Below are 10,225 nucleotides of genomic sequence, written 5' to 3'. Positions count from 1 at the left end.
TGAAGGCAGATGCTTAACCACTGAGCTACCCAGGCGCCCCATTCTGGTTTTAATATTGGGTACATTTTATGAAAGTAAAATTGATTCATAATTGATCATTTATGTGGACCTCTTATTTGGTCATTTTTAAATAATTAGAATGTAAAATTAGAACAATCACCATTCTAACAAATAAGATGTGACATCAAAGCCCTTAACACCATAGTTCTCTGAATATTAAACCTACATAATCCTATTCACAAATAATAATAAAATCTTTTTATAATGAATTCCCTGAAATCAACATATTCCTCTGAAGTCAATTTATGGTACCTAAATTTCATGACTATGAAGCACATTTCCAGATCTGAAGATGCAAGAGTCATGATATCCAGTTTTTTGTAATTGAATTAGTGAGGAGAGAAAGAAAGGAGACATTTGATGCTTCTACCCTTAGTGGTAATATTTTCATTTTTCAACTTTAACTTTGAGTATAGGATTTTTTTTAACTACTTGAGAATTTGTGTAGATTCCATTGTTATTTACCAATTGAAGGTGCAAATATTTAGAAGATGCTAGTTCCTGGACTGATTGACCCATTCAACCAAATATGTATAGATTAACCACATGTACAAGGTCTTCTATGGTAGATAAAGACTGAAGAGCAAGGACTCAGTTCTCTAGCAGTGTACAGGCAATCAGGAGAGATAAAACATATCTATGTATAGCTATAAAACAGAAAACAAACTAAAAAGTTTATGAGACAGATACAAATAAAGATCTAGTTCAGAGCAGGAGAGCTTATTTCCAACTGCTGGGAGTGGTGGCGGTGGGGCCGGCGCGGTGGGGGGGCGGGATGCGGATAAGTCAGAGAGGAAGTTTGGGACCAGGAAAGATGGACTATCTATAGAGAAATAAAGTGTTCAGTTGCCTTTGCCATTCCTGGCCAATAACAAAAGCATCATTTATTGTGTGTGGGACTTCTTAGAGCTTTTGATATTCTAAGTGAACCTCAAGAGAAGATTATGCAGCACATCTCAAACTTCTTAGTACGTGTCACTTTATTTGTCAGGATTAGAGTTTCATAGGACACATTTCAGAAAATGTCATTCTACTCTGAAAGAACTGACTGAATGTGGAAGAAGGCAGGCCTTTGGATATCTGTACAGCACATTTGGGGAAGGAGAAAGGAAGTAACAATTCTCACGTGACAGGAATTGTGCTGCATTTTGTACGTCACCAATCCCACGGGCCACTATAAAGTCTCAGCCCAAGGAAAGGTTTGATCTGGAGACCAGGGTTAAGCAGAGAAAGGCCTCAAGACTTTTGGGTATGAGGCAGGATTACACATATCTGTTTCATGTCTAAGCTTTCTTCATTATAAACCAGAAATCTGGGTTAACTTCCTAGTAGCATGCAGACCGGCTACATCACTTACCCTGTCCCTTACCTGCCGTTAAACAGGAGCAGTATATAAAGAGAAGGTTCCAGGACCACCCCCCCCCGCCCCTGCCGTTGTGTGCCTTTTTCTTCCATTTCCAAGTAAGAGATTTAATCTTTGGGATTATGCTTTGTTTTTCTTTTAAAAATAAAAAACTGTGGCAGTTTTTGAAAGAGGTACAGAATGCTTCTTTAATTGTAAATAATTGTTTCATGTATTTGGCAATGGAGGCCACTTGGAATTGAAGGGTCTCAAGGTCAAAATGTGGCCCCATTCTGACAACATCAAAGCCTCTTCTGTTCTCTCCAAAAGGCAGAGAGCAGACATATCAGCTTGATCCAACACATACTTTTCTTGCAACCAATGGGTTATTTATTGTTTTTGTACACACTGACAAGTAATGACAGAAGGCAGGGACTGGGGAAGCATCCTGCCAAATGACTGCCTTCCCTGAGCATCTGTAAGGGAACATTATAAAATCATAGAATCCTAGAGTTGAAAGGAACTTGGTAACCCAAATAAAAGAAACCAGCTCTCCTAGACAGTATAGGGGGAAACTGAGGTTTCTCAGAAAGTTTAAGTGACCTGCTTTAATCAAACAGCCATAAAGGCAGATTTTGGACTAATATCCCACTCCTAGTCTGCATTCATTTTTCTACACCATAAATTAAAATTTATAATTTGGATTTTATTATACTACAGTCTCTATTCACACTGGATTTTAAACTCTTAGTTTGTTTATGTGTAAATTGGGATTTCCTGCTATCCTTTCCTTAGACACAAGACTTTGGAGGCTTCTAACTAGAAACACTAGATGGTTCTGGCAAAGTTGAGTTTGGATGGAATAGAACACAAACAGATTTGCAACAGGGATTCAGCTTTGTTGAAAATCCACTGAGTTTGAAAAGTAACATACAAAACTGCCAGGTAGGAATATGTCTGGGGTTTTAGTGAATCCAGAATATTGAGAAAGAGTTGGAGAATTTAGACCAAACTGCTCATTGCTTGACTTGCTCAGCCCTCCTCAGCACTACTAGCAAAGTTTGGTAGAAAACACTGGAAATAGGTTTAGTGTATAAATATCCCAGCTGGTGAGATGGAAAGCATCCTAGTGACTAACAGAAAACATTTCTGTCTTGGAATTGCTCCAAATGTAAGAGTAACAAGGGTGGAAGCGGTGTGCAGACATTGCTTTTAAACCAGAGAATTCCAGTTCTTTCAGGAAGTCCTCCCAGATTAAGTCAGGGCAATAAGCAGCCAAAACAATCTTGAGCTCATGCTTTTATTCTCAGTATATCCAGTAAATAATTAGCAAATATTGCCAAGCATCTTCTGTGTGTCAGGCACTGAGGATACAATGCCTTTTAGAGGTGCTCTTTCCCCTCAGCATTTTGTCCTCTATCATGGAATTTCCAGAGGACCTCTGGAAATTGTCCTTGACCTGCAGGTATCCAGGTATATCTTTGACTTGTTGTGGAAGGAAAATTGAATTTAATCCACAGCTGAAGTTCAAATATCAATATACTTACTTGTCTGATGCACTGGGATGAGGGACAAAGTGGCAGCCAGGGATCATGGATCCTCTGAGAGAAAACGATCATGAGTCTAGAAAGTGGGTTCAGTGTCTCAGAGAGAATAACATGGTCATGGTCTGAAAGTTGGAGAGTGCCGTGGTTCCAGTTTTGGTATGAAACTATACTTGACACGGTCTGTTCTCCCTCACCTTCTATGGGTACTTATTTCATTCTATCATGTATTATGCTATTTACATGTCTCTTTTTCTATCTAGGCCGTAAGGATATGTATTTTTAAAAATAGTAACTTGTTTTTTCTCTTACTTCAAGAGAAATGCATATTTATTATCAGACACTTAGGAAATAAAGATAAGTAAAATGAAGAAACAACCAGTTAAAATGGTGGTGCATAACCTTCTAATGATCTATGGAGATCTAAATATATGTATATATACATATTGAGATGCTCATACATACATGAAACAATAACATAAATGGATAATAAATGGACTATAGGCATACTACTTTATCTATCTGAAAGTAACCATATGTCTCTGTGTCATTAAATATCATCAACACCATTATTTTTAAATAACTTTATAGCAATCCATCTTGTAGATATACCATAATTTATTTTATTAAATTTCTTGCAATTTGACATTATTCCCGTTTGGACATTATTCTATTATTTAAAAAAATGCAATAAATACTATTTGGCTTATTTTTTCCACATATCAAAGATTTATCCTTAGAACAGATTTTTAGAATAGAATTCATGGGATGAAATGCACAATTTGATGAAATTTGACAAAATTTACTGTTGTGTAACAACCATCATAACCATGATATAGGACCTTTCTATCACCACAAAAAGATCCCCTGTGTCATTTGCAATCCATCTCCTCTCCCCATTCCCTGGCTCCATTAACCACTGACTTGCTTCCTTTCACTATACTTCCGCCTTTTCTAGAATTTCATGTAAATGAGGTCATACAGTATGTAGAGTTTTCTTTTCTTTTCTTTCTTTTTTTGGTCTCACTTCTGTTACTTAGCATGGTACTTTAGAGATTCGTTCACATTGTGTGTTTATTGGTAGTCATTTTCTTTTCATTGCTGAATAATATTCTATTGCATGAGTACATCACAAAGTATATATTCCATTTATCATTTGGTGAATATTTTTCTCCCACTTTTCAGCTTTTATGAGTAAAGCTGCTATGAATATATGAGCACAAGTCTTCATGTAAACATGTATTTTCACTTTTCTTGAGTAAATATTTAAAATCTTAGTTGCTGGGTCACATATATGCTTAACATTATAAGAAATGGAAATTTGTGAGCATTTCAGTTGCCCTACATCCTTGCCAACACTTAGGTTATCAGTCTTTTTGATTTTAGGAGTTCTAGAGTTCTACAGTATGAGTGGTATAATCAATTATGGTTTTATTTATTTTTTAAAGATTTATTTGTTCATTTTAAAGGAGGGGGAGGGGCAGAGGGAGAGAATCTTTTAAGCAGACTCCCCATTGAGCATTGAGCGCAGAGCTGGTCCTTGAAGGGCTGAATCTCAGGACTCATGAGATCATGACCTGAGCCCAAACCAAGAGTCAGACATTTAACGGACTGAGCTACTCAGGCACCCCTCAATTATGGTTTTAATTGCATTTCCCTGATGACTAATGATATTAAGAAATTTTTGCCATTCATATATGTCCTTTGGTAAAGTGTCTATGCAAAATCTTTTTTCCTTTGTTCTTGTTTTCTTCCTAATGAATTGTAAGCATTTTTAAAAATATAATTTGGGTAAAAGTCTTTCATTAGATATATGTTTTGCAAATATCTGCTCATATAATAGTTTGTGGCTTGCCTTTTCATTTTCTTAACAGTGTCTTTGGAAGGGCAAATGTTTTCAATTTTAATGAAATCCAATTTTTCTATTTTTAAATATTTTATGCTTTTTGTATCCAATTTAAAAAACTTTGCCTAACCAAAGGTCACTAAGATTTTCCCCTATGATCTCTTCTGGAAATTTTATAGTTTTAGCTTTTGTTAAAACTATGTTTTGTTCTACAATCCATTTCAAGTTAATTTTTGCATATTGGAGAACATAAAGAGTTTTCTTTTTTGCATATGGATATTCAGTTATTTCAGCATAGTTTGTTGAAAAGATTTCCTTTCCCTCACTGATTGCCTTAGAACATTTGTTGAAAATCAATTGGCTATCTACATGAGGGTCTATTTGTAGAATTTTAATTCTGTTCTTTTGACCTGTATGTTTAAATTTATGCCAACACCATTCTTTCTTGCTTACTGTAGCATTGCAGTACATCCTGAAATTAACTTTATTCTTTTTTTCAAAATTATTTTGGCTGTTTTAGTTCCTTTGTATTTTTATATACATTTGGGGATCAGCTTGTCAGTTTCTAAAAGGTGTCTACTTGGATTTTTGATTGGAATTTTATTGAATCTATAAATTACTTTGGAGAGAATTGACATCTTAACAATACTGAGTTTTCTGATCCATAAGCATAGTATATCTCTCTATTTATTTATGTCTTTCAAAAATTTTTAGCTATGCTTTATAGTTTTCTGTGACAGGTCATGCATATATTTTATTAAGTTTATACCTAAGAATTCTATGGTTTGATGTTATTATAAACGAAAATTTTAAAAATTTCCATTTCCAATTGTTGCTACTTGATAGAAATACAATTGATTTTTAAAATATGGACCATACAAACTGCAAACTTGCTAAATTCACGTATTAGTTATAGTTTCTCTTAGGTAGATTCCTTCGGATTTCCTATAAGTTGTGCTATATTTAAATAAAGACAGTTTTAAGTTTTCTTTCTAATCCATATGCCTTTTATTTCTTTTTCTTCCTGAGGGAGAATAAGGCAGATACTCAAGCCTGTCTGGAACAGCTTGAGTGACAGGAGAAACAAGTGACCTTGGGATTTGGGGATGGGGCCAGGATAAGTATTAACCGCTGGCCATTATTTGCATGGTTTAAATATTCTGCTGGTGCCAAAGGAAAAAAATATGTGGGCCTTATGGCCTGCTCAGTTGTGGAGTACAAGGGGAAGCAGGAGAGGTAAGGCTTAAAAGTTGTTAAAGATTAAACATCAAAACTGGAATCAGATTTTATTATAGTTTGATTTGCTAAAATGATTTCAAAGAAATTGGACCATCAGCAACAGGAATTTCAAAGTTGATGGTTTAGGACAAGATGACTGCATTGGTTTATGGCTTTCATTTCATCAAATGGCCTATATGACCTTTAAGGAATTTAATAACATGGACAACAAGAAAATAATATTACCATGCTGTCAACTGTAACCTCCACCCTACCATCTAAAGACCTTTCCCCTGCTTTGTCATCTTTTCATCTGGCTTTATTTTAAAAGGTGGGTGTAATCCCAGATAATTATTCTTTTGGCCGTCAATTCTCATCTTTGTATCTGGCCAACCCCATCACTAATTGCTCAGTTGGGGAATCCAATAATTTTTTTCATAGTTCTGGACTAGAAATGTTGGCATCAGAGCTGATTTTACCCATTACTAAACGAGTCTTGAATAACATGATTTCCTGCTGTTGTTAATAAAATAACTTGTCTCTCCTTTCCTTTCTCCCTTAAATTCAGAGAGCTCAGCACTTAGGCCAACTGTGGTCGCTTCACATTTGAAATCAACTCATTACTTGCATTCTTGAACTTCTTCCAACCAAATTGCTAAAAGAATGTATTTCTGGGGCAACTGCTCTGGTGATTACACTGATTTTGCCTTTTTCTGGTGACAGGTGTTAGGACCCTGACAGTTATGACTCACTGGGAAAAAGGAATCCTAAATCAAAATTCTGCCCAGGACCTGGGCACCCAGGCTGTCTGGGGTTTGCCATACTTATTAACACTGCAGAAAGAGCTTATTTTCCCAGTTACCACTTATTTAAAGACAGTTCCTCTCCAGGCTGTCTGTCTGTCTTGCCTGCCTAGGGAATGCTGGAGATCTGATACACTAACTTAATTCTTTCTGGTTGCTAAGGGCAAAAGAGACCCTGTGTCCCCCATACAGTGAGCCTGCAGAGTGCAGCATGGCTGGACTTGCATTCAAGGACAGTATTTCTTTCATTAGTAGGGAGGTTAGCAATTCCTGACCACAGAGCAAATACCACTAAAATTCTGAATACCTCAAATTTCTCTGCCCTCTACAGATAAGATGTTTTGGAACGATGGGTCTTCAAGAACTTAGAATCTCACTAGGGGGATAAGATGGGTAAGTGACTCACTACGAAAGTGTGAATTAAGAATCTCTTACAGGAAAAGTAAAAAATATAGAATATAAAGTGATTACTAATTAATAATAATAAAATATTTCACGACTGTGTGGCAAATATTCTGCTAGTATCATCACATACTGTGAAATAATTATTTCAACAACAACAATAATAATAATATCTAACATTTCTTGAACATCTACCATCTGCCAGGCTGTACTAAGTACTTTAATAGCCTAGCTCATCATTGTTCAAAGCAGGTGTTATTACATTCTCTATTTTTAGGTAAGGAAACAGGCTTAGATGGATTAAACAACTTGCCCAGGATTCCACTACTGATGAGTGGCATAGCTGGGATTCTGACCATCAGAGTTATATTTTCCCCCTCTTCTATGTGATTGCTCTATGGACAAACTCCTGCAGGAGTTTGAACTGGGATGACGATCAGAGAAAACTTCAAAGAGGCGAAATGGGATGGCTTTGAAGCTTGAAACGATGAAAATAGTAGGGAGAGAGGGGACCTGGCATTGTAGGTAGAAGACATAATGGACAAATGCTCTGTGAGAATTGTTTTGTCTTTTATCTATGAGCTCATCTCCCCAATGTGCCCTGCCTGTTCACACATCTTGGACAGGTATATAAACTATTGTATTGTGTTCGGACATGGTTGTTTTGTTAAGGCCACTCTACCGTGACTAGGTAATGGGATCCCTTCTAAAGGGGGGGTGGGGTGGGTCTCTGAGTACATCATCTGTGGAAGGGACCATGCTTATGACAGGACACTGATTCTCCTAATTTTGGGGAGGCACCTCTTAGCCAGGGAGAAAACATCTGCTTCTTTTAAGTCTACCTCCTTGTGAGTCTAGACTTTCTTTTTGTTTTTAAAGATTTTATTTATTTATTTGAGAGAGAGAGAGAGAGAGGGTGCACGAGTGGGAGAGGGACAGAGGGAAAGGGAGAGGGAGAAGCAGACTCCAGCTGAGTGGGGTGCCTGACCTGGGGCTCAATCCCAGGACCCCGAGGTCATGACCTGGACCAAAGTCAGATGCTTAACCAGCTGAGACACCCAGGTACTGCAGTGAGTCTGGACTTTGAGATGGGTTCAGGGGCTTTCCTGTGTGGTGAGGAAAGATTCTTACTTCCATCTGGAGGCAGAGGGCGCATATCAAGCAGTACTCCCATAGAAGATATTTTGGAAGACACAGCTGAAGATATTCTGGAAGACAGGTTATTTTGCTTCATTTTACTCTAATTCCCTTTTGTGATCTGAGAACTTCAGCAAAGTTTTATTTAAATGCTTAAAATTGATCTTGGTAATGTTATGCCATTTGTGCTAAAACCCAGTAATGCCCCTGAGGTCAAGGCGGTGGGGTAGCAGGAATTCATTCTCTCTTCCCACATCCCTTCTCTCATTCATTCTCACTCTCACTTTCTTGTTCTCGGTATACCACTAACCACTTCTGGAGTGCAGGACAGTATTAAGAATTTCATGCATATTGTCTCAATTAGTGCTCATGCCAATCCTTGAAGTAAGTACCTTTATACCTTCACTTTATAGTTGAAGGTTACAGAACTGGTAAGTGGTAGTTTCAGTTATCTATTGTCATGATAATGCTGCATAATAAACAACCTCAAAGCTTCAATGACATAACAATAACCATTTGTTATGCACGTGAGTCTGTGGGGGTCAGCTAATCTAATAAGGATTTAGCTTCTTTTAGCTGGTCTCACTCTTGTGGCCAGCTCTGGGTTGGCTTTGTGGCTCTGTTGATCTTGGCTAGGCTTGCTCACATGCCTGGGGTTTGGCTGGTCATTGGCTAATTGAGAATGACCTCGGGTGGGATGACTTGGAGTTTTCTTTGTTCCACTTCTTGCTCATTCTCCAGCATTCCCAATATTATTTATATCTACATACATTTTGAAAATAGTGGTACTTGTATATGTGAGATATTATTTATGTATTTTAGATAGTGCAGTTTGTGCATACGGATTCTCAGATTTTTTTGCAGTAACTCCAAAGCTTCCTTCCCAGGTAAAGACACACACATATCTGCCTTCGTGACAGAGTTTTCTTATTCTATATTTTACCAAATGCCTCACAGGAGGACATGTAGGGCTGAAGTTGCAATAGGAAGGCCATCAGAGTTATGACAGTCTTTTACAAGGTACAGAGGCAGTAGCAAACTCCCTGCTTTCTACAAAGACTCTTCAGTACATATAGGAGAAAGGGCTAACTCTTTAGCCAGGGATTTAAAAACCTCCCAGATTGAGCCTAAACTTCTCTTTCTAGATTTTTTTTATTACAATTTCCTTTACCAAATGCTCTCCTTTTCTGCTAACACACAGGATTACAAGGAGTGAAAACTCTGTCTCTGCTACCAAGAAACTTAAGATGTTTCCTCTTAAACATTTTAGATCCCCAGCTTTATTGCAAGCATTTTATTTTTATATACCCTATGGCATCAAGCAGATAGAAATGGTTTAAAAATACATTTGAGGGCGCCTGGGTGGCTCAGTTGGTTAAGCGACTGCCTTCGGCTCAGGTCATGATCCTGGAGTCCCTGGATCGAGTCCCGCATCGGGCTCCCTGCTTGGCAGGGAGTCTGCTTCGCCCTCTGACCCTCCCCGCTCTCATGTGGTTTCTCTCTCTCTCAAATAAATAAATAAAATCTTTAAAAAAAAAAAAAAATAAATAAAAATACATTTGAATTGAAATAGTAGAAAGGAAGACACTGATGAGATTTTCTCTCAGGGACGATGTATTCAAAGTCTTAAATCTTAAAAATGATTGAATTCTGTGGCTTTAGAATATTTCCCTCTGACCATGGTGAGGGGGCTGATTAGAAGACAATCAGGTATTGGCTCAACATGGAACCTGAATTATTGTCTGAGGACTCTACCCTAAGCTCAGGTGGAGGGTAGATCTTTTGCTAGGGGTTTGAAGAGGAGAGACTGGATCAAAGAACACCACAGAGCCAGACTGTGGGGGCTTTGGGTATGTAGTAGTGGTTCATTGTG

The sequence above is a fragment of the Phoca vitulina genome, unplaced genomic scaffold (assembly GCF_004348235.1).
Source record: "Phoca vitulina isolate PV1807 unplaced genomic scaffold, GSC_HSeal_1.0 scaffold17, whole genome shotgun sequence".
NCBI classification, from domain to species: Eukaryota; Metazoa; Chordata; class Mammalia; order Carnivora; family Phocidae; genus Phoca; species Phoca vitulina.
The sequence above is the reverse complement of the archived record's forward strand: the minus strand, read 5'-3'. Positions refer to the sequence as shown.